The following is a 24374-nucleotide window of genomic DNA, read 5'->3' as shown; positions in this document are numbered from 1 at the left end:
CAGGTCTGAAGGGAGCGCCACCTCTGGGGAGAGTCTCTCTTTTCCATCTGCTCACTGGTTCTTCCACAGTAGCCACACCCTCCTGACCAGCTGTTAGCTATTCTCTCTTTTGTTCTCCAGTTCCCTTTCTCCTCCCCTCAGACTGCCCTGCCTTGGATATTTGGTGGGCAGTTTCACGAGGCCCTTCACATTTCAAAGCCAGAGTTTACTGACTGGAGACTCACTTCCTTGTTCCGCTAGATGCGTTGCCTCTGGCCATGCCTCCACCTGCAGCCTGTGGTGGGATTGAGAGAACCAGGCAGAAGCCTTCCGGCTCAGTATGATGAAAAGTTCGGCTTCATCTTCCCTCAGTCTTTGTACCCAAACCACAGGGTGGTTTGAGAAATTAGGCCATTTGCTGTGCAGAAAGCGTGAAGTGGTCTTCATCCAGCTAGTGTTAATTGGATCTGACCCCTTGCGGGGACTAAGCGCAGGGACCAACTTAGGAGCCACGATGGATGCTCGTGTTACTGCTGAGCCCGCAGTAACAAGAGCAACCTTGAGGGGGAGGGATGGGTCACTATACACCCACGGTGTGATGCAGCTCAGGCTTTCCCACAAGGCCTGAGGCTCCCCGGAGAGAAATCGTGGGGTGACAGCAGTAACAGATGCCTTAGGCCCCTGGGCTCCAGGGATATGCTGGACTCTCTGCCAAGGCCTTCTTCTCAACTGACTTGTGATTGTGGGATCCTTCAACTCTGTCACTTGTAGGGTGGGCTGCAGGCAGGCGGGGGCCAGGGAAGAGTTGTCACGGCTCAGCTCTGCTCTTCCAAAGGCCCTCCTTTTCTCCTTCCATCTTAAGGCCTTCACCTGCATGAAATCTGCCTAGGGAAGGATGCCAGCGTTTATCAACTCCTGCAGATTTAAGTGTTCAGCTCAGGCAGGAAAGACCTGTGTACTTGACCAAACACCTGACCACTATGGCCCAGCTATCCTGGCAGCCAAGTCACCCAGACAGAACGTAGCTGAGCCAAGATCCCTGCTCCCATCCGCCTGCCCCGGTCAGCGCTTCCCGCTATTCTCAAAGTTGGCTTTGCCAGGCAGCTTTTAGAGGACAAAATATGGGTGTCTCCCTGGCTGCATAGTGTGTGACGAGTTCACTGGCTAGGTGCCCAGGCTCTGTCTGGGGTGGGTTACTCTACTGGGTTGCATTTACTATTTAGCTTTTTAATTTAAAGAGAAAAATCCATTTTCTTTCTGGATAACTGGAACCTAATTGTAGGCTATTAGTCAAGTGGGAACACTGCGGAGTGGGGGTCTTCCAGCAGACATAGAGATTTTGGCTCACCCGTGCTCAGCTTTGGCATGCATTCTGGGGTGAGGGGTGTTTGTAGATGTGGGTGCTGGTGGGAGGGTATGGATAGAAGGCATGCTTGTGCCTGCGCTTTTCCCATCACCACCTGAGGACCGTTCTCTTCCTCCGTGATAGGCCTGAGGACGGAGAAGGGAGAACACAGGGACCCTTGGGGAGGGGACGGCAGGCTGCTATCTTCCTGGTGGGCCTTTGGGTTGGATCTCAGCTTCCTGGCTGCCCTATGTTCCTGGTGTAAGTTGCATTCCAGAGCTTGTGTATCTTTAAAATTTTTTTTTGTTTATTTTTATTTATTTGAGAGTGACAGAGAAAGAGGCAGATGGGTAGACAGAGAATGGGTGCGCCAGGGCCTCCAGCCACTGTAAATGAACTCCGGATGCACCTTGTGCATCTGCCTAACGTGGGTCCTGGGGAATCGAGCCTTGAATCAGGGTCCTTAGGCTTCACAGGCAAGCGCTCAACTGCTAAGCCATCTCTCCAGCCCCAGAGCTGGTGTATCTTCACTTGAGCGTAAAGGTAGTGAGAGTGACTTATAGTCTCATGTGAAGAGTTGAAATGCATTTTGAAGTAAGGCAGATGGAGGCATGATAGCCACACTCTTAAACTAGTTTCTGGAAGGTGGGGGGTTGTGGTGGTAACTTCAGGTCACACCACTCTGTAAGCTTTGTAGCCCATTAGTTTCACAAAATGCTATCTGGTCAGGAGATGGTTTCTTGCCCTTTAAACAAAAACCCGGGAAGTGCTCCCATCACCTGCCCTGCCTAGGTGTACGAGTCACCGAAGCATGCCATGGCCAGAGGGCTGACGCATGCACATGTGTGCACAGTGCACCCATGTGCTCACGCAAGTCCGCACTCACCTGCCCATGCGCATCCACACGTGCACCCACACACCTACACGTGTGTACACAGTTTGCCTTTATACCAGGCTGTTCTTGAACTCCTGAGCTCAAATGAGCCTCCTGCCTCCGGAATGGGTGGTGCTGCATCTATCTAAAACTTTTTTTTTTAATCTGAATTTAGTAGGAGAGCCCAGAGAATAGTATATCTAACACCCACTATACTCACAACTCAGCATGGACATATTTATGTTTTTCCATGCATATTTCAAATTAAAAGACAGGGATTGAAATGTAAAAGTGGAGGCAACGTGCTCTTCTGGATTGTACCCTCAGGTGTATCCCAGGTTAACTTTGGCATATTTTAGGTGATAGGTACCCCTTAATCCTAGGGACCTGGTGAGGTAGGAGAGGGATGGCTAGGGCCGGGGGCGCGCCAGGTTCATGTGCCCACTCATGGAAGGAATGGAGTGGGAAGATCCCCGTTTCAACACACTAGGTTGAGAATGGGAGAGGGCTGAGGGCTCAGAAACAAGGGATGGATTCTGCTAAGAGAAGGTGTGGATGGCAAACCCACAGATGACCATGTAGTTATAGGGACATGGGAAACCGAGGCAGCTCAGCAGTTTTATTTAGGAAGTTGGCGGTTTGTGGGGAGGGAAGTTTTGAGGTGTTGTCTTGCAACTACCTGTGGGTAGCAAGCGCTCTTTCCATGGACTGTGGCACACACAGTGTATCAGAAAGGACTAGGATTGGCTGCATTTCAAAAAGACCAGGGCCATGGTTGAATGCGTGTCCTGGTGACCTCAGCGAGGGTGACTTTTTATTTGCTTTACCCAATTTCAGCCCCAGCAGGACACTTTTCTCTCTTGAACCATCACAGAGCAATTGCCTGGAAATACCCAGTATTGATTCATGGGTCATTTTTTTTTTTCATTTCCTTTTTATTGTCTGATAGGAAACAAAGGCCCAGGAAGGAAACCAGAGCCCAGGAGTGCTTCAGCTCTGTCCTTGGGGGCTGAGGCCACACGTGCATTTGTCTGCCTTGGTACTTCCTGACTATCCCCGCACGGCATTGTGATTAGTGTCTTGCAGTTTGTCAGTCAGCCTCTCCTTTGGTGGCAGCTTCTCTCCTTCCTGGAGGCTGACAGGTGGCTTGTTTTGTTAAATGCTACTTTGGTTCTGAAAAACGCTCTGCTTTGTTTCTAATTACAGCTTTCCTAAGGCAACTGGTCATTTCGCTTTGCTTGAGTGGGTAATGATGCCTTGTACCTCCGCTCCGAGTGGCTTGTCTAAATGTTTTCTTTTCCTTGGTGTGAACTGAAACATAGGCATCTGAAGAGAGGAAGCTGATCCCTGTCTGGGTTATTTCCGTAGCTTGGTCCCATGCTTGCTTTCTGAACTCTCCTCTTCCTGTTGTCTAGAACCTTCCTATTGACTGGCATCTCTGTGCTCCCATCAGATTGCCCGCCTAGGGAGCCTCTCAGATGTCCCTGTTGTCATCTCTCCCTTTGTTCACCCTCAGAACTATGGTCTTGCTGCCTTATTGATGCTTTAAAAGCCTGCTTTCTGGGGCCGGAGAGATGGCTAAGCAAAGGCATTCGCCTACAAAGCCTAACAACCCAGGTTTGATTTCCTAGTACCCGTGTAAAGCCAGATGTACAAAGTGGTGCATGCATCTCCAGTTTATATGCAGTGGCTGTAAGGAAAGTGTAAGAGAAAAGCAAAGAGAGCACCAGGCTCGATCTGTACAGACAGACTGTTTATTGAGAGAAGCGGCCAGGGGCAGCAGCCTTCCCGCAGGATGGAGGCTGAAGCACTGGGCCAGGTCAGGGTGCAAGCTTATAAGGAGGATCCCAAGAAAAACGGATTGCACCCGCTGAAGGTCCTGGGGAGGTAGATAAGGAACTGTAGTTATTTGTGTCCTTGCTCAGAATAAGCTTTTTTTTTTTTTTTTAAGCCAAATTGTCTAGGGAGGATAACCCACCAGACGGCTTCTGTTCCTTCAAGGTTTTCTGATCTAAGGGAAGTTTAGCAATCAGTAGTCTGTCCAGGCTGCATGTCTCTGTGACTTCTTTATTGCCTGCTAGTTTTAGGGATAACTATTAACTCTTTAGTTCCCTCTAGTTTTCGGGGAAAACTATTAACCCTTCAGTGGCTTGACGCCCTGGCATGCCTATTCTCTCTCTTCCCCCCTTCTCTTCTCTCTCTCTGCTTGCAAATAAATAAAAATTAAAAAAAAAAAATCCTGCTTTCTGTCTTTAATGTTGTATTCAGGAAACATCTCCCAGGCTGAAAGCTGCCTGAGAGCAGGGGCTGACTTTGTGTGTGTGCGTGTTGGGGGATGGGCAGATGCGACTGACCCCAGGATCTTGTGCAACACTCTACCACTGAGCTGTACCTCTGGCCCCTGACTTGTTTTGATGCCTTCCTGCACCCAGCTTCCATCTGGCGCCTGGTGGGTCCTTGGTAGGGATTTGGTGAATGATAGAGTGAAGGAATGGACATGAATTTATTGGATAGCTTAGACTAGCTCCCCGGAACAAGCCCCGTGTGCCGGGCCCCATGCTAGCGGCTGGACAGGCAGTCTTCCTGTGACGTGGGGCCTGTCCTTGTCCCCATGCCACAGGCGGGCAGGTGTGTCCGGTGAGCCAGACTGGGCCAAAGTGCCCTGTAGATCGATGTGCAAGTGTTTGGTTATTTTGTCTCTTTGGCAGGTGCTTTGTGGGAGAGGTGGGGCTGGGCTCCAGGTGGCCTGAGACATAGCTGACGCCTCATGTCTGCCCATCGACCAGGTGCCTGGAGGCAGGTGCCCTGGGCTTTGTGGGAGAACCTGGCCTTCTCTGCTCAGGGTTTCTTGCAGGCAGCCACCCCAGTGAGCAGACAGGTGGCAGGTGGACCTTGAGCGTTGGGGGGAAGGGCCAGACTTGCCAGGGGCATTCTAGAGGCATCCTGTACCCTACCTTCTCACCTTGCCAGCTTCTTTAGTACTTTTCTGTTGTTCACTGATGGTTTCCTCACAGTCTCACCAATTTTAGGGACCCAGTCTCTCTAAAAGTACCCTTTTTCCAGTATGTGGAGCCAGTCAGGTCAGGTGCTGCTGGCCTTGAATCACTTGCCTGCACTTGGAGCTTAACTGTCTCAGGATAAGGCCTTTAGAAAAGTGCAGGCTCCACTTTCAAACACAGCCCCGAGGCCTGCTTGCGTTTCTGGTCTCTGCTGCTTTGTGGGTTAAATGAAGGACCTGGAGCAGACAGCAAACCAGATACCATGTGCTGAGTGCCTGGCATGCCTGCCTTGGGGCCTCTGCTTAACTTCGTTGTTGGAAAGCAAGTTGTGTTCTCCTTGTTGCTCCAATCAAACCCTGTCCCTTGGAGAGGGTTAGCGAGGGAGGAAGTCAGACCTGCTGGCATGGGCTTGTAGTCTCAGCACTAGGCTGAGGCAGGAAGATTGCAAATTTGAGGCCAACTGGGGCTACAAAGTGAGTTCCAGGAGAGTCTGAGTTCCAGAGTAAGACCCTGCCTCAAAAATGACAGGAAAAAGAAAAGAAAAAGAAAAAAAAAAAAAAAGGCCATGTGAAAAGGGGAAAAACTGAGAATTATTTGTAAGTTCTCCAGCCTTGTTACCATTTTGGACTCCATCCTGCCAAATGGGCATGGTGCTTTGCTGAACCGAACCTCTTGAGACAAAGGTCCCTCCCTAGAGGGCTTACTGACCATCACCTCCTCCTCTTCCTCGATGAATGGGCTTTCTTATGCGCTAGGAGAAAGCTTGATGGTCCAAAAAAAAAAAAAAAAAAGTCGGTAAATAATTGATAGGGATTTGAACAGGGAATTCAGGCCATGGCACCTTTGAGTGTATGCAGTGTCAAGTGTCTACCAGCAACTGGCCATATATGTGACGGAAGCACAGGATGGCAGATGTGGGGGTGGGTGGGCATGCTAGCTGCTACTGCTGACTTGCCCCGCAAACGTCTTGCCTGCAACCCATCCTGAGAAATATTGCAGCTTGAAGGTTTACATCATTTTTAGTTTTGGTCCAGGATGTTCTAGCATTGCCTTTGCTAGCAGAATGATTTTGTGCCCTTACCACCTCTCCTCCACCCATTTATAAGCCTCCCTCTTGGGGATTTAGCTCAGTGGTAGTGTGCTTGCTTAGGAAGTACACGTCCCTGGGTTTAGCCCCCAGAGCCAAAGATTAAGAAAGAAATATCTCCTTTTCTTTCATTTTATTCATTCATTTTTTAAAGGAAAATTCTGTCATTCCTCTTCAAATTTCCTGCTATTTTTTTAAAAGTTTTTGTTCATTTTTATTTATTTATTTGAGAGCAACAGACAGAGAGAGAAAGAGGCAGACAGAGATAGAGAGAGAGATAGAATGGGCGCGCCAGGGCCTCCAACCACTGCAAATGAACTCCAGATGCATGTGCCCCATTGTGCATCTGGCTAACGTGGGTCCTGGGGAACCGAGCCTCGAACCGGGGTCCTCAAGGCTTCACAGGCAAGTGCTTAACCGCTAAGCCATCTCTCCAGCCCCTTCCCTGCTATTTTTAACTGCATTTTTTTGTTTTGAGTCAGTGTCTCACTCTATCTCAGGTGTGATTATATTGGTTGTCAACCTGACAGGACCTGGAATCACCTATGAGGAGTTACCTAGATCAGTGGGATGGCGAGGGATTGTCCTCATTAGGTGAAGTGAGGTGGTGAGGCCCACCTTAACTCCGGATGGCACCATTGTGGACCCAAGTGCTGCACTGCACCAAGAGGAGAGAGCTGGCTAGATAGTAGGGTTCACCTCTCGGCTTCCTCTGTGAGGACCGAATGGACCAGCTGTCTCGAGTTCTTGCCCCACTGCTCCCCCCCCCCCCCGATGATGGCCTATGACCTCAAACTGTAAGATGAAATAAACCCTTCCACTCTTTAACTGATTTGCATTTTGTCCCAGCAGCAAGAAGGTAACGCATGTGCTAGGATAGCCTCCAGCTCACCATCTTCCTGCCTCAGCCTCTTGCATGCTGGATGATAGGCAAGCCTGGCTCTAATTCATTAATCTTTCTGCGGTTTTCCTGTGACAGTATCATGCCATCACACTCTGCTATAAAGCATACTGGGAGAGAAATGTCTTTGTTTGCTGCCTTCCAAACTCTGCACCCAATCCCAAGTCAGTGTTTTTCCTGCTTAGGTAGGGTGACTGTTAGGAGACACTGTCCATTTCTGTCACACACGGGCCTTAGCAGGTACTCCTGCTTTTGGTGAGCTCCATAGGAGGCGGGGCTGGCTTGGTTAGAGGTGACAGTAATGGGATTAGTTTTTTTTTTTTTTTAGACATTTTGTTTATTTTTATTTATTGTGTATTTTTATTAATTTATTTGAGAGTGACAGAGAGAGAAAGAGGCAGTTAGAGAGAGAGAGAGAGAGAGAGGGAGAGAGAGAGGAAGAGAGAGAGGGAGAGAGAAAGAGAGAGAGAGATTGGGCACACCAGGGTCTCCAGCCACTGCAAACGAACTCCAGATGCATGCACCCCCTTGTGCATCTGGCTAACGTGGGTCCTGGGGAACTGAGCCTTGAACCGGGGTCCTTAGGCTTCGCAGGCAAGCGCTTAACCGCTAAGCCATTTCTCCAGCCCTGGGATTAGTTTTGATGGAGAGCCGTGAGACTGTCTTGCAGTAACTCACTCCATTTGGACGGAACAGGAGGGAACCTTGTCTTTATACTTAAGATCTCCAGTGGCCAGCCACCCTTGCTCCGTGTTTACCTTCCTTGTGAGTCTTAGGTACCTTTGTGGCTTGAAGGGATGACGGACTTTGGGTATATGTCCTGCTTGTCACCTGTACATCAGTGGTGAGAATTTGGTGAAAGTGGAATTTAAACTCAGGCCTCAATCCTGGCGTCATTTGCAGGTAGTGTAAGCCCAGCCCAGCTCTTCCCACCCAGCAAATGGGACATTAACTACTCAGCTAAACTAATAGCAGGTTCTATGATTGGGAAATGAAGTTTTAAATCACTCCTTCTGCATAGCTGGCTTTTTGAGTGTATGTGTCTTTTTTTAAATTAATATTTTATTGACAACTTCCATAATTGTAGAAAATATCTCATGGTAATTCCCTCTCTCCCACTTTCTGCTTTAAAACTCCGCTCTTCATCATAACCCCACCCCCATCAGTCTCTCTTTTATTTTGATGTCATCATTTTTTCCTCCTATTATGGTGGACTTGTGTAGGTAGTGTCAGGCACTGTGAAGACATGGCTATCCAGGCCATTTTGTGTCTGGAGGAGCACATTGTAAGGAGTCCTACCCTTCCTTTGGCTGTTACATTCTTTCTACCACCTTTTCCACAATGGACCCTGAGCCTTGGAAGATGTGATAGAGATATTGCAGTGCTGAGCACTCCTCTGTCACTTCTTCTCAGCATCATGGTATCTTCTGAATCATCCTAAGGTCACTGTCATCTGAAAAGAGAACCTTCTCTAAGCAAAAGTGAGAGTAGCATTAATATAAGGGTATGAACATTAAGAGAAGTGCTTACTGGGCAGTTTGGTGAGCATAGTATATACATTTAGCCAGACAGCAGCGGACATTACACCCCTAGGGCTCATGACTATGCCTGTTGTAGGTTTTCAGTGTCAGGCATGTATTCCCTCTCATGGAGCGGGCCTCCAGTCAAATTAGAGGGTGGTTGGTTTCCTCCAAAACAGACATGCCACTATTGTACCCATTGGTTCATTTGGTTTGGCTGGCCAAATTTAAGACTTGCAGTCTTCACTGTTGAGTATCTGATTTCTCTCCCATTGAACTGCATGCAGCGTAGCTTTTTCCAGCTTTCTGCCCATAGCTGGCTTTTCTCCTGGGAGAGCAGAATATAATTTACTGCCTTGGTTTCTTACTAGTTGTTATTATTTCCACCTCTTTGGGACATTTTCTAGCTGGAGAGTTCTTTCCATCACAGTTGGTACCCAATTAAATGAGAATTATGGAAGGTTTGGTCTGTCAGTTGCAATGACAAAAATAGGGTTGAATATATTACAGAGAATTGATTTTAGTGACATCAGTAGTTGTATTTTATACATTCTTTTTGTATAGTTGAATATTTTATTTGAAATTTTTTCAATGCATAACACATACTGTCATAACAAATCCAGGATTATAAAGATATAGAAAGTTGACAATCTTTTTCAGTGCTACAAATTTTAGATAACCAGAGTTAAATGACATATGTAAATTTAGACAAATCTTATGCTTGACAGACATATATACCATTCTACTCCTCCAGTGGGATTGCAGTATGTATTGGGATGTCAGACAATAGCCTATGGACAAGTTGCTCTTTGTAATTTTATTGGCATACACCCATGTCCATGTGTTAAGTATCACCAATCTCTGCTTTGGAGTGGCAGTGATCGAGCTGAATTGTGCCAGTAGGTACCAGGGACCCTCACACCCTCAAGTAGTTAATCTTGCCCTTTAATAAAGCAATTTAGATGAGCCTAGATCTAGATTCACTTTCCTTTTCCAGCTAACAGTGTATCATTTCTCAGTCAGGAACTCCCCTCCTGATCAATGGGTAGAGATTCCTGTCATCCTTTCGATAGCAGCATTGTGTAATCACCACGGGTTATGTTATATACTCTTTGTGTTTGTGGTATGTGTGTGTATGGGTGCATGTGCGTGTTAGTGCACATGTGTATGAAGGCCAGATGTCCATGTCTAGTGTCTTCTTCTATTGCTCCTCCACCTTATTTTTACGAGGCAGGGTCTCTCATTGAATCTGTAATTTACCTATTTAGCTAGACATGCCACCCACCAAGCCCCAGGGATCTTCCTGTCTGCCTCCTCAGCACTGGGATTACAGGCTTGTGCCACCACTTCTGGCATTTTACACGGAGGCTGTGGCTTGAGCTCAGGTCCTTCTGCCTGTGCAGCAAGCACTTTACCCACTGAACCGTCTCCCCAACCCTGCCTGCGATATATTCTCAAGTCATTCTTTTGGAAAAATTTTTATTTTATAAAGTGAGCAAAATGATAAGTTTTCTACATTTCTTTATACCTAGCTTAGAGAAAAATAGAAGTCACTTTCTTTTAGGATCTCATAAAAGAGTGGAATGAAACACTTATTTAAGCAGATAGGGATGGTAGATAAACCGGAGGCTCTGTTGATCTGAATAGCATTACTCCAGGCCTGCATTGTTGAGCAAACTGCTTAGGGCTAGAAAAGCAGGAGACTCCTGGAGGCTGGCCTACCTCATATCCCCCAGGCGCTTCCTGTGACTGAACAATGGACCTGTTTACAAGTTCCTTTTTTTCCTTCCCTTTCTTCCCTATCATCTTCTAAGATGTCCTGAATTCCCCACTACCTTTAAATTACTTTTATGGCTGTCACTATCACATGTAAATTGTGATTTGTTTCTTAACTCCCATCCCTTTTTTCCCCCCTAACATCATGTGGTTCTTTCCAATAAAAGCTGACACTCCAAACAGTTCAGGGCTGTACCCTGAGATTACCTCTGGGATGCAGACCTCATAGACCAGACTTTTTTCTTTTTCTTTTCTTTCTTTCTTACCCAATAAAACTTTGCGTCACATTCAGTGAGTTGATGATCTTACTTGTGTGACCCCAGATCCCATAACAATTTATTTATTTGAGAGAGAGAGAGACAGACACACAGAGAGAAATAGGCAGGGAGAGAGAGAGAGAGAGAGAGAGAGAGAGAATGGGTATGCCAGGGCCTCCAACTGCTGCAAATGAACTCCAGATGCATGTGCGCCCTTGTTCATCTGGCTTATGTGGATATCTGGGGAATTGAAGCTGGGTCCTTTGGCTTTACAGGCAAGCACCTTAACTACTAAGACATCTCTCCAGCCCTTAAATCATTCTTTATTGGTGGTATTTAGTTTGCTTCAGGTTTTTGCCACTAAAGAAAGTATTACATTAACACCCCTGCCCATGTCTTCATCTCCTGGGCTTGTTTAGGTGAGAGAGATGTAGGGAAGTGCAGTCTGGATGGCTGGTGAGAGTGTCATGTCATTAGATATGATCTCTTTTCTCAGTTTTTTTTTTTTTTTTTTTTTTTTTTGAATCCCACCAGGCATGGTGGCACTCGGGAGGCAGAGGTAGAAGGATCACCATGAGTTCAAGGTCACCCTGAAACTACATAGTGAAATCCAGGTCAGCCTGGGCTAGAGTGAGACCCTACTTCAAAAAAAAAAAAAAAAAAAAAAAAAGATTTAAAAAAAAAAACAACAAAAAACCCAACATCCTTTGGAAGAGTGGCCTTCTTCAGTCCTTGTGGTCTATGGCTGGCAGTAAGCGATGTCCTTTAAAAGCACACACTGAGGCATCTGCGTCTTCATGTCAGCCCGACACAGCACCGAACCTTCGCCGTGTGTGAGACGCTGTCATGTTTCACTTCCATCTGTCTCTTCTGAACCACTACCAGTTCTGACTCACTGTTTAGCTTTGCCATTTCATGAAAGAAACGCAACCTGTGGTTGTGGAAAGGGGAAATATTCTGGAATGTTATAAGGAGTTAAGAAGTTTGATGTCTTTGTTGGTCTAGATCATTCTTCTCTTTCTTATTTAAGATAAAGGTGTTTGTTTTCTGTTGCTGAATATCATTCATTTCCTTTCATAACACATGATGTCTTTATAGTAAGGTGTGTCCCAGGACAGTATCCTTTTGAAATGAGACCTGACCTCTGATCTTCATATTTCCCTAAACATAAATCTGGGGGTTTTCCCACCATTGTTCAATATGGATACACTTGTTATCCATGTCACATCAGAAGTCCCTTTCCTTTCTAGCCCAGTTTCCCACCCACAGATCCTGGTCACCCGTCCCCCAGCATTCCTATACCCCTGTCATTCCACCTGCCCAGCCTCCACTCCGTAGAGTCCCCCGTTGAGTGTCGTTTGCTCGGCGTTGACCCAGACTCCACGTGCGAGTTGATTCTGCTCTCAGCAAGGTCGGCTGAGGCTCGGAGCCTGGCTTCAGTCGCAACTGCTCCCGCGTGTGGCACACAGGCAGCAGCCAGCTGACTGCCGCCAGGCTGTGTGGTGTCTCCTGGAGCTGTGCAGCCCAGGGGGCAGGTGTGGCTGCAGCCAGGTGCTCCAGGAGTTTACCTGGAAGAACCGTCACCAGGCAGGTGCGTTTCATATTCAGGCAGAGGAGGCGCGGAAGGCGATGGCTGTCCTGGCACACAGCCCTTGGGATCCAGGGTGGCAGGAGAGGCAGGTGGCAGGAGAAAGGGTTCTTCTCCAGGTCTGGCCGAGCTGAGCGGTCAGGTGAAGGATTGTAGGAGGGACGTGGCAAGCGCAGACTTCTGTGTTTCTTCCTCTCCTACGCCCCACGTCTCAGCTTGTTTCTGTACACGTCAGAAACTGGATTCTGCCTTTAAAGGGATCTTGACTTTTAGGCACCTAAATTATTTTTTTCTTGTTTCTTTCTTTCTTTTTTTTTTTTGAATTTTCTGACATTGTTTGAATTTAATGATTCATATTACGAATTATTCATGAAAATGATCTTTTAAGCTTCTTATAATAGCTGAAATTATCCTTCATTAGATACTGACAGTTCCTGTGATGGGTGTAATTATAAAAAATATTCTTAGGCTAGCTATATTCTGCAGTGTTAAAATTACGCAAATGAGCAAGGGATAAGAATAGAAGCTGAGTAGGCTGGTCAGATTTTATGGGTGGAGGGAGGGCCTGGGAGCGCTGCAGGCTCTCCAAAAATGAATAAATACGTGCTTAGTACACACCGAGCACGTCTTCCTTACGGTGGGCCGTGCTGTTCAGCCTCCGTTCCCCGCAAGGGAGCGGATGAGTTCCAGCGCCCTGCCTTGTTCGAAGCTCTTGCCCATATATGAATTGGATGATGGCGAAGGTTTTTTTTTTTTTTTTTTCAAACGTCCCTAGCTTCCTGCACTCACCGTTTTCTGTGAGGCGTGCTGTAGTACTCAAGTGGCAAGCTTGTCGCTGGCACGGAGGGCTGTGTAGGGAAGAGAGAGAGAGGCAGGGGCAGGAAGTAGAGCCCTACTAAGTGGAGCTCCTTGTTTGTCACCAGGCCTGACCCAGGGGCAGGCTTGTGACTCGTTTTTAGTTTTTTATTTTTATTTACTTTTGACAGCTGGTATTAAAGGCGTGTGCCACCACACCCAGCTCACTTTTCTTCCCCCCTTTTGAGGTAGAATCTTGCTCTGTATCTTAGACTGCCCTTAAACTTTAGGATCCTTCTCAGCATCCTGGTTAGTGAGTATTACAGCCACGTGCCTCCATGCCCAGCTTAGGTTCATTGTGTGTGTGTGTGTGTGTGTGTGTGTGTGTGTGTGTGTGTGTGTGTGTTATACTAGAGCAAGGTCTCACACATGCTAGGCAAGTGTTCTGTCATTGAGCTATATTCCTCTCTCCCATCCCTCTCTCTCTCTCTTTGGCTTTTCAAGGTAGGGTCTCTCTCTACCCTAGGCTATGGAGTCTCGTGTCCTCAAACTCATGGCGCTCCTCCTACCTCTGCCTTCTGAGTGCTGGGATTAAAGGACCGTATCCCTTTTCACTTTTTTTTAAAAGAAAATATGGAATGCTTTAGGAATTTGCATGTCATCCTTGCACAGGGGTCATGCTAATCTCTGTATCACTCCAATTTTAGTATATGTGCTGCCAAAGTGAGCATTCTTCAGTTTTTATTTTGAGCAGGATCTCACTTAGTTGCCCACGCTGGCCTTGTATTCACTTTGTAACCCAGGCTGGTCTTGACGTCGCTATAATCCTGCCTCAGCCTCCAAGTAGCAGGAGTTATAGGCCTGTGCCACCAGGCTGGGCCTGACCTTGGCATCATTGTAGGGAGTACCCAACTGCTGGGCCTGTCTCCTGCTTGTGAACCTCCTAGGCCCCAGAAGCTCTGCTGGGACTGTCTCATCTGTCTCTTCTGGGTGCCATGAGTGCTTCTTTGGGGTCTGTAAGAAAATCTCCCAGGAAAGGTGGGACGGTTACTGCAGGGGCCACTATTGGCCCTGCTCTCTCAGACCTCCCTGCAAGCAATGCCAACCAGTCTGTCTTGTCTGTCTGCCTTTGATCTGCACTATTCAGCAAGGTGTTAGGTAGAGAAGGTGGTAGGAAGTGATAGAGGCTAACATTCAAGTAATGCTGCCTGCCAGGCAGGGCTCAGAGAACTTTGCACGTGTGGCCCCTTCCCATCTGGCCAGCAGCACTAGATCTTTGTCTGGCCAAGGAGGAAACAGGACGGAGAGCTTTCCTCGGGTCACACAGCAGGTGAGGGGAGTGAGACAGTGGTGGCGGATTTCCTGTGACTGGCGACGGGCAGCGGTGGTGGGGGAAGAGATGCTGTAGGTAGTGATGGCCGAACCAAAAACTGAACCTAGATCTTGGATCCCAACCCCTGGACTCTGGCTGTTGCCGCCTTTTGGTACTAGGGCTTCTGAAATACACTTCCTCCGAGTGCGCCACGGTCAGGGTATGGTCTCTGGATTGGGCCATGTGAGGGTTTAAGACTCAGAAAGCACCGCTGCCAGCGCACCTACCAAACTTCCCGCCAGTCATTCTTGGCTCCGCTGGCTCGATTCCCCAGGACTCACATAAGCCAGATGCACAAGGGGGTGCATGCATCTGGAATTCGTTTGCAGTGGCTGGAAGCCCTGACGCACCCATTCTCTCTCTCTCTCTCTTTCTCTTTCTCTCTGTCGCTCTCAAATAAATAAATTAAATAAAAAAATTTAAAAGAATGTGTGGGGCCAGCCTGTCCCTTGCTTCACTGGCCTCACTGTCACTCACTGTCATTCCCTGGGCAGCAGTGGTAGCTCACGGGAGTTAAGGAAGAGGCCCTCCTGTCTCTTAGCTATCTGTGTGAGGGGATGGAACAGTCCAGCGCTGTGTCTATACCCTGGAAACCAGTGGGCTTCTAGTGCTCCTCCTTGGGTGTTTTGGCAAGAGGCGGCCTGACTCATCCAAAGACTCAGTTTGTTGCCTATCAGTGAGTTCTTTGCTGCCTATTGATGAGTTCTCTGGTGAGTTCTGTGCTGCGTATTGATGAGTTCTCTGCTATCAATGAGTTCTCTGCTGTCTATTAACGAGTTCTCTGCTGTCTGTCAGAGAGTTCTCTGCTGTCCCGCTCCCTTCTCGCCGTTAATCGCGGTGATGATGATCCTTCTGCTCTTAAGGAGCAGTCTCATTCAACACTCAGAAGACCTGCAAAGTGCTGCATCTGTTCAATGTCAAAATGCAGCCACTCAGAATGGTGCCGACTAGCCTGGGCTCATGGTGTCTGGAGTTCGGCGTGCTACAGCCCCAGCAGAAACCCTGGAGTGAGTCGTGTGCCGGCAGGAGGTGTGAATCACCTTCCTGCACTTGAACGTGTGCTCATGACTTCTTAATGAACAGTCTGAAAACGAGTATGCACTATTAAGATAAACTCTTTAAAAATTAAGTCTTTAGCAATTCTGTGAGTTTAAAAGGGAGAGTGAGAGAAAGGACCTGTAGTCTGCACAATTGATAGGCAGCAGCTCTCTGGCCCGCTGGGTGTGTATGGAGCCACAAGGAGGTGGTTACTTTAGGGGAAGAGCTGAGAAGGGAGCCGGGGACAGGAGGATTGTGAACTCAGGGTCAGCCTGAGCTACTTAAGAAGGCTCTGTCTCACAGTAGGTGGGGGAAGGGCTTTGGTGTTCAGTGAAAGTGCATACCTTGGACGGAGCCTTCAGTTTTGGCAGTGTTACTTGGCAGTAGATCCTTTGGCTGGCCAGTTGCATCAAGGTGGAGGAATCCTGCTGTGGTCCTTGCTTCAGACCTGATTCTCCAGTCTGCCTTTGAGAGGGAAACCTGGACTAGGATGGTGTTCGGATTCCTCGGGATGATGGAGCTGGACCATGGTGGCAGAGTTTGCCTGGATGCAGACTACTTTGTGGTTTCACACCAGCATATGCTGGAGACCCAGCAGGGATGGGGTGGTGGTTTGATTCAGGTGTCCCCCATAAACTTCAGTGTTCTGGATGCTAGGTTCCCCAGTGGATGGCAATTGGAAATTAATGCCTTCTGGAGGCTGTGTATTATTGGGGGTGGGCTTATAGGTTTTATAGCCAGTTTTCCCATGCCAGTGTTTGGCACACTCTGCTATGGTCCACTTTATATTGGCCAGGGGGTGATGTCCACCCTCTGCTCATGCCATCATCTCCCCCTGCCATCATGGAGCTTCCCCTTGAGATTGTAAGCCAAAATGAATCCCTTTCCCCCCCGAAAAGCTGCTCTTGGTCGGGCAATTGCTACTAGGAATGTGAACATGACTGCAACAGACGGGGTGTTGTTTTCTGGAGAACTGACATGTCTCTTCTTGTATTTCCCCACAGCCCATAACACTCAGTGTCCAGTAGTGGCCTTGCTGGGGTCAGTCCTCACATTCACATTTTCCTTGTTTCTTGTTTTGGGCCTTTGACTTCAACCCAGCGGGTTTTCAGCCTGGTGGCAATTAGTTCAGAAGATGGACAGTGCACACTTGCAATGCTGCTCATGTTCTAGGGTGATGCTTTTTATGGCCGGCCATCTGGCATGGTTTTGGAGTTTTTGTTTTTTTTTTTAATTGTAGTGGCAGGCTGAAAGTCACACATATAAAAATGACCAGCTCAATTCAGACCACATTTGTTAGTGTCCTTTCCGTGTTAGGCTGTTTGCGCTAAGGAAAAAGTCCAAGCTCTCTGGACCAGCAGTGCTGGTCTGTTTGCCTGGGGACTCGTTACCCTTGTAATCGCTGAGGTTCGACCCTAGACCTGCTGCCTCGGAAACTGAACTTCAGCAAGACTCCTGGGTGGGTTTTATTGGAAGCGTGGGGGACACTGAGTGCTGAAGTCTCTGTCACTACGTGCTTCTGCTCTGTTTCCTGCACTCATGCAGGCATTACTAATCGATGGAGATGCTTTTCTCTTGAGCCCTGCCCAAGTTTGAGAATGTTCTCAGCACAGTGTTCCAGCCTTTTGGCCAGGATAAGTGTTGGATCCGTTGGCCAGAGTAGGTTCTTGAGGTCAGGTTTAGCCACTTTACCTACCACAGTTCACGATCATGTCTTCTTTGAAGGCAGCAGCATCTTGTTCTCTCTGCTTCCAATCTCTGTACCCACTAGCATGTGTTTTTTTTTTTTTTTTTTTTAATCTCTTTCTGTTTTTAACGCAGGTACGGTCATACTTCCCTGCTTAAAACTGTTAGTGATCTCCGTGGCGGTTCAAGTCAAACCCATGTTCTGTGTCAGGACTTACACGATCCTATCTGCATTTGGTCCCTGCTCATCCTGCTGGAGGCCCTGGCGCGGTCAGGACTTACACGATCCTATCTGCATTTGGTCCCTGCTCATCCTGCTGGAGGCCCTGGCGTGCCCATTCTCTCTCTCTCTGTCTATCTGCCTCTTTCTCTCTGTTGCTCTCAAATAAATTAAAAAACAGAACAAAAAAGACAAAGAACAAAAATAAGAACACAAGTTCTGGTGAAGGGATGGAGAAAAGGGAACCCTTGCACACCAGCACTGAGGATGTAAATCCACCTGCCTGTTATGGGAAGCAGTACGAAAGTTCCACAGAAGTGAAAAATAGAGCTACTCTGTGACCTGGTAATCCCACTCTTGGAATTCCCAAGAAATGGAATTGGTATATCGAGGCGACGTCTGCTTTCCCATGTGCATTGGCACCCTGAGAAAGGACAGCAACCCACAGGCCCATTAACTGGTGAGTGAGCAAATAAAATGTGGTGCATATTCACAAGGCAATGCCATTTAGCCATGAAAACAAATGAGATCCTGTCATGTGCGATAACACAGATGCATCGACAGGACATTGTGTTAAGCCAAACAAGCCAGGTTCAGAAAGACAAGTGCCATGTGATCTCAATCATATATGGCATTGAAAAATTTGACCTCACAGAAGAGTAGAAGAGGAGAAGGGGAAGGTTGACGATGGTTACGTAGGAGTAAGCCATGGCCCAGGAGTGACTTCAGGTACCAGTGACACATAGTGCACTTCAAAAGCTACAGGAAAGGATACTGAAGACTTGAATTGTAAGGAAATGATGAATGGAGCTAGAGATAGGTAGGCCACTAAAGTTCTTGCCTTGCAAGCATGAGGACCTGAGTTTGGTCCCCAGAACCCATGTGAAAATGTTGAGCATGGTGGCATGTGCCTCTAATCCTAGTGCTGGGGAGGCAGAGACAGGCAGATCCCTTAGGGATCCCTGGCCAGACAGTCTAGTATCATTGATGAGCTTCAGACCAGGGAGAGATCCTGTCCCAAGAATAGGCCGGTTGTGCCCGGAACCCTTGGGGTTGTCCTGTTGTCTCCACATGTGCACACATGCACCTGCATACACAAGGTCATGCACACACAAGAACACACATATACACATGTGCAGGGACATATACACATGACACAAATATATACATAAGTATATAAAACATGATTTCAACATCATGTAATGTGTCTGGAGTTTGTTTACAATAGCTGGAGGCCCTGGGGTGCCCATTCTTTCTCTATGTGCTTCTTCCTCTCTCTGTCTCTCAAATAACTAAATAAAATATAAAAAATACAAAAAACTGGGCTGGAGAGATGGCTTAGTGGCTAAGTGCTTGCCTGTGAAGCCTAAGGACCCCGGTTCGAGGCTCGACTCCCCAGGTCCCACGTTAGCCAGATGCACAAGGGGGCGCACGCGTCTGGAGTTCGTTTGCAGAGGCTGGAAGCCCTGGCGCGCCCATTCTCTCTCTCTCCCTCTATCTGTCTTTCTCTCTGTGTCTGTCGCTCTCAAATAAATAAAAAATTAAAAAAAAACTGGGCTTATTTGATCAAAAAGTATTAAAAAGATACAAAAAACTAATCACAAAATGAGAAAAGACAAAAAAAAAAAAAAAGCTTTTTTGTTTGTTTGTTCTTTGTTTTTTTGAGGTAGGGTCTCTGGCTCAGGCTAACCTGAAATTAACTATGTAGTCTCAGGGTGGCCTCGAATTCACGGCGATCCTCATGCCTCTGCCTCCCAAGTCCTGAGATTAAAGGCGTGTGTCACCGTGACTGGCTAGAAAGCTTATTTTTTTTTTTTAATTTTGTTTTTATTTATTAGAGAGAGTGGGAGAAGGAAAGAGAGGCAGATAGAGAATGGGCACAGCAGGGCCTCCAGCCACTGCAAACAAACTCCAGACACATGTACTACCTTGTATCTTGTACATCTGGTTTACAGGGGTACTGGGTAGTTGAACCTGGGTCCTTTGGCTTTGCAGGCAAATGCTATAACTGCTAAGCCATCTCTCCAGTCCTTATTTTTCCTTCTAACAGGTCATGTAAAGGTTAAATGGCCAACGAGGCAGCTGGAGCACATTGATTAGGGAGTCAAGCTCCCTGTCAGGCCCCAAAGCTTACTTCTTTGTCAGCTTACTAGAAAAAGCAGAACTTCCTCCATGAGATTTTTTTCTCCTTTATAAACACAGTGTGTTTATTATTTAAAAAAATATATATACATATATATATATACACGATATGTGTATATATATATATATATACACATATATATATATATATATATACACATACATACATACATACATACACACACACTATATATATATATGTTGGTTTTTTTTGAGGTAGGGTCTCACTCTAGCTCAGGCTGACCTGGAATTCACTATGTAGTCTCAGGCTGGCCTTAAACTCATGGCAATCCTCCTACCTCTGCCTCCCAACTGCTGGGATTAAAGGCATGTGCCACTATGCCTAGCTATTTTTTATTTATTTGCAAGCAGAGAGAGAGAGAAGAGAGGTAGAGAGAAATGGGCATACCAGGGCCTCCAGCCATTGCAAACAAACTCCAGATGCATGCACCATTTTGTGCATCTGGCTTTATGTGGGTACTGCAAAATGGAACCTGTATCCTTAGGCTTCACAAACAAGTGCCTTCACCACAAAGCCATCTCTTCATCCCTGTGTATTTGTTTACTTTTAAACTTTTTATTAAAAACTTCCATGAATGGGCTGGAGAGACAGCTTAGCGGTGGAGGCACTTGCCTGCAAAGTCAAAGGACCCAGGTTCGATTCTCCAGGTCCCATGTAAGCCAGATGTACAAAGTGGCACATGTATCTGGAGTTCATTTGCAGTGGCTGGAAGCCCAGAAACGCCCATATTCTCTCAAATAAATAAATAAAAAGAATCTCTTTAAAAAAGAAAAAACTTCCATGAATATAGACAATATACCATGATCACGATCCCTTCCTGCAACCTGTTTCTTCTCCCCAGTTCCTCCTCTGCTGAACCCTTTCTTTCCAATTAGACTCTCTTCTATTTTGACGTCATTCTCCCCCTCCCCCACCTCCTATTGTGCAGGTCTTGTGTAGGTAGCCACTATGAGTTCATGAATATCAAGGCCACTTCGTGTCTGGAAGACAGCGTTGTAAGCGCTCCTCCCCTACCTTGTAGTTTTTGTATTTCTGAAGTCACTGTGGGCATGGAGCTCTTGCTCTGAGTGGACACAATTTTGTCTTGGTGAGCTGTCTGCTCTCGCCCTTGGCGCGCATGGCTCCCCGTCCATCCACTCCTCCTCCACCTATCCAGTTGCCGTTTTGTTTTCCTCTTGAGACAGGGTCTCACTGCGTAGTCCAGGGTGGCCTCAGCCTCTCAAGTGCCGGGGTTCCAGGCAGTTCCATCACGCCTGGAACACAGCATACAAGTTTTGGGGGTTTTCCCCACGGGTTCTGAGGTCTTTGGTTTAGGGAGCCCCAAGTTCCAGCGAGTAGGAAGAGTCTGCCTTTCTTTCCCTCCCCTTTCTGACAGGTCTCCAGTTTGGTTCGTAGCAGTTGGTCTGGCATTGACACTTTCTTTGACAGTCTGCTGTGAGGATGAAGCCTCATGTCTTTGAAGGGCTTAAGGTTGTTAAGGGGGAACAGTGTGAGGAAGTGAAAAGCCCTGCCGTTCGTTCCTTCTTCCTATGGCATCACGACTTCAGACTTCAGGAGTAGCTGTGATTTAAGGCTTGAATCCCAGGCTTAGGGTTCCTTTGGTAAACAAAAGAACAACTTTGATTTTTAATCTCCCAATTAGCATCATCGTGGGGTAGGTGAAACTTGAGGAAGTCTGGGATTCAAGAGAATGTAATTCTCCCTACAGCCTCGGAGGAATGATCACTGTAAAGTAAACCCAAGGCTTCATGCAGCCTGCAGGGAAGCAGTGTGCTCGTTCTGGGCCACCTTAGAGGGAGACGCTGTGGGGTCAGGCTGGTCACTTTTGATCTGTGGGCCTTGAGTAGGCTGTTTTCCTGAACTTTACAATCCTGGTCTGGATAATAGGCATGGTGGTGGTTCCCTGAGCACTGTTGTGAAGATCAAGTTAGGTGAGCCAGTCCAGTTCCTGGCACACTGGGGGTGTGGCCCAGGAGGACTCCCAGCCCACCATCCGCTTTCTTGTTTCTGACCTTACACTGGTGCTGGAGCATGCAACGCGCCATATCTGTTAGCTAGTTTAGTTTTTAAGCAATTATGTGCATGCTGGTCATGACTGTATGCCATTTAATTGAATCATTATACTTCTGCTTAGTTCTTCGGTGAGCACTCATTGCTCTCCTCCACATGACCCGCCAGATGCCCTCTCTGCTCTGGCTCCGCAGGACCAGACCTTTCTCCAGTTTCCAGAGTCATTCCCTCCTAAGGGCCTTTGCCCAAAGAAAATGATTCTTTGTCTGAGCTCCTCTTCACATAGGAGACACAGATTTTTTTCCCCTCTTTCGATTGTTTAAAACAGTGATCCTTTAGGCCTTGCCAAAGGTGCGCTACTCAGCCCCAAAAGCAAGGGCAAAAGCCTTTGGGACTTGAGTTGCCCTTGGGCATCTGGCTTACATGGGTCCTGGGGAATCGAACCTGGGTCCTTTGGCTTTGCAAGCAAGCACCTTAACTACTAAGCAATCCCTCCAGTCCCTCATTTAGCTATTTTTTTTAAACAATCTTTGTGTGTATATGTATGTATGATGTGTGTGTGTGTGTGTGTGTGTGTGTGTGTGTGTGTGTGTGTATGGGCATGCAGATGCCACGGTTGGGCGTGGAGGTCAGAGGACAATCACTGAGCCACTGTGCTGTGTGTGCTGGTCTAGAGCTTCTGGACTCTCCTGACTGCATATCCCATTGTTGTAGACACATTGGGATCATGGATGCATGCACCACCTTTTGCATCTGACTTTATGTGGGTGCTGGGGGGACCCAACTACCATCAGCAGGCCTGCAAACAAGTGCTTTTAACCAATGAGCATCTCCCCGGCCCCTCTGTCATTTAGTTTGAGGCTTCAAATGGCTTGATAGAGATTAAACACCCTTTGGCTCCAGCATAAAGATTTGGGGGGGGGGGGTCTTTGGGTGGAGAGTTCTTTATTCTCTCTCTAGATTCACAGTAGGCTGTTTTCACTCAGGACTGAAATTTCTCGAAGAGGCAGTTGGAAGCAGCACTCTGTCTGCTCTGTTTAGTCTCCTTCCTCTGTCTCCCATCTCTGGTGTTTAATAAGAAAGGAAGATAGATACAAACTGATAAGTTCCTCTTCACTGACATGCCCCACAGTTGGCAGAAATCACCCCAGGACCAGCTGGTTTGCTGCGCCCCGCAGTGCTCATGGTTTCCACCTGTCCCTCAGGCCCGCAGCTCTTCATCAGAAGTTGGGTTAGGAAGCCATGGCGATCTGTTTTCTCATCTGGAGGTTCATTTCTGGCTGGCCCCGTGGGAGCTGCGCAGGCAGACCCTGCTGTGCTGTTGGGCTGGGGTTCGCTGCAGCTTTTATTTTGAAAATCACCCTCTTCCCGCATTAACTTCCTACACTGGTGTGTTTTCACTTGCATAACCAGGCCGTGCTCTTCAGGGTTCCAGCTTTTGGCTTTAGTGGAGAGACTCAAAATAACAGAGTAAAGAAACGGAAAAACCTCTGGCTAGAAAGGATTTGCACTCCACTCCTCTGTTATTGAAAGGAAAACTAATCAGTGTTTTGAACAGGAAACTTAAACACAATAAACAGTGGATGGAAACATAGGTTGTAGATTTGATCTGTGTGTTTGGAGTATAGATTCTGACTTAGAATCACAGTTCTCTTTGGCAGTGTGTAGAAACCTCAGGGAACTGAATAGTAAGAGATGAGGATTCAGAGATAAATAACAATTTAGGGTTATTGGAAAAGTACAGTTTTCTATTTCTGTGGGACTTGTTCCTGCCCGGAGGGGCGGCATATATATGATTTAAAACTCAAGCTCTTGCTTCCTTTTTAATATATGCTGCCTTTGGTTGTATAGATGACCCAGAACTGCTTTTCATATTTATTTCCCAGTGCTGTAAGTTTTGATTTTTATACCTCTGGTTTCCTCACATCACACCAACACAAATCTTAGTAAATAAGTACCCATCTGCTGTGCTTCAGCAGTGAACGTCTGCTTGGTTGGGCAAAATGACTGGTGATTGGTAGTTGCCTTGGGAAGCCTATTTGAAACTGGTTCTGAGGGCTGGGGAGGGCTTGGAGTAGCGGGAGACATCAGCACCATGTCTTCAGGCTCATCTCCGTTGCCACATGTGGCAGTTTCCTCCTCCCTGGTGGCTGGGTACCATTTCATTGTTGGTGTGGATGCACTCTGTGGGGATGGACCCATGGGCCGCTCTCTCCTTTTTGTGGTAATGCTGCTCAAATGTGAGTGTGCAGGCATCTGGAGACCCTGTTTCCATTCTTTTGAGCATCTAGGACTTTTGAAAATTTAAATTAACTGACAAAATCTCCAGAACCTTGTTTGTAAAGGAAGAAAGCAATATACAGGGAGCCTAGAGCTCTTCCTCCTTGCCTCTGCCCCATTCCTCCCAGGAACCTTTAGGATGGGTGTATCTGATGAGCCTCTGGGGTTCCTCCCAGAGCTGTTTGCAACTCCCCATGGTATACACAGGAATGGTATTATCAGGCCCTTGACTTTAGAATTGTGCTTGGCCGCTGTTAGCAAAGAAGAGACCCTGTTGTTCAGAGAGGGACAAGTTCTGGCTTGTTTCATCTCTCTGCAGGCTGTTTCTGCTTTTACCTCAGTTGCTCTAAGATGGCTGTCATTGTATCTGTGTTCTGGGGCAGACATGGGAGAGAGCGGCAGCTGAGGTCATGAGCCCATGGATCAGTCCTTTATTTAAGAAACTTCCTTGGGAGGCCCATGTGATACTTGCATTCACATTTG

General features: G+C 47.3%; 1 protein-coding gene and 1 non-coding gene across 2 annotated transcripts in view; one reads left to right on the top strand and one right to left on the bottom strand.

The window, feature by feature from the left end:
* Positions 1–24374, top strand: part of Snx29 (sorting nexin 29) — a 459228-nt gene that overhangs the window by 191224 nt on the left and 243630 nt on the right. The gene's annotated exons all lie outside the window — the stretch shown is intronic.
* LOC123453413 lies at positions 13749–13852 on the bottom strand. The gene has a single exon (XR_006632806.1). It is a non-coding gene; the product is annotated as a U6 spliceosomal RNA (small nuclear RNA).

This window comes from Jaculus jaculus, chromosome 11, assembly GCF_020740685.1.
Source record: "Jaculus jaculus isolate mJacJac1 chromosome 11, mJacJac1.mat.Y.cur, whole genome shotgun sequence".
NCBI lineage: Eukaryota > Metazoa > Chordata > Mammalia > Rodentia > Dipodidae > Jaculus > Jaculus jaculus.
This window is presented reverse-complemented; position numbering and strand designations above follow the sequence as displayed.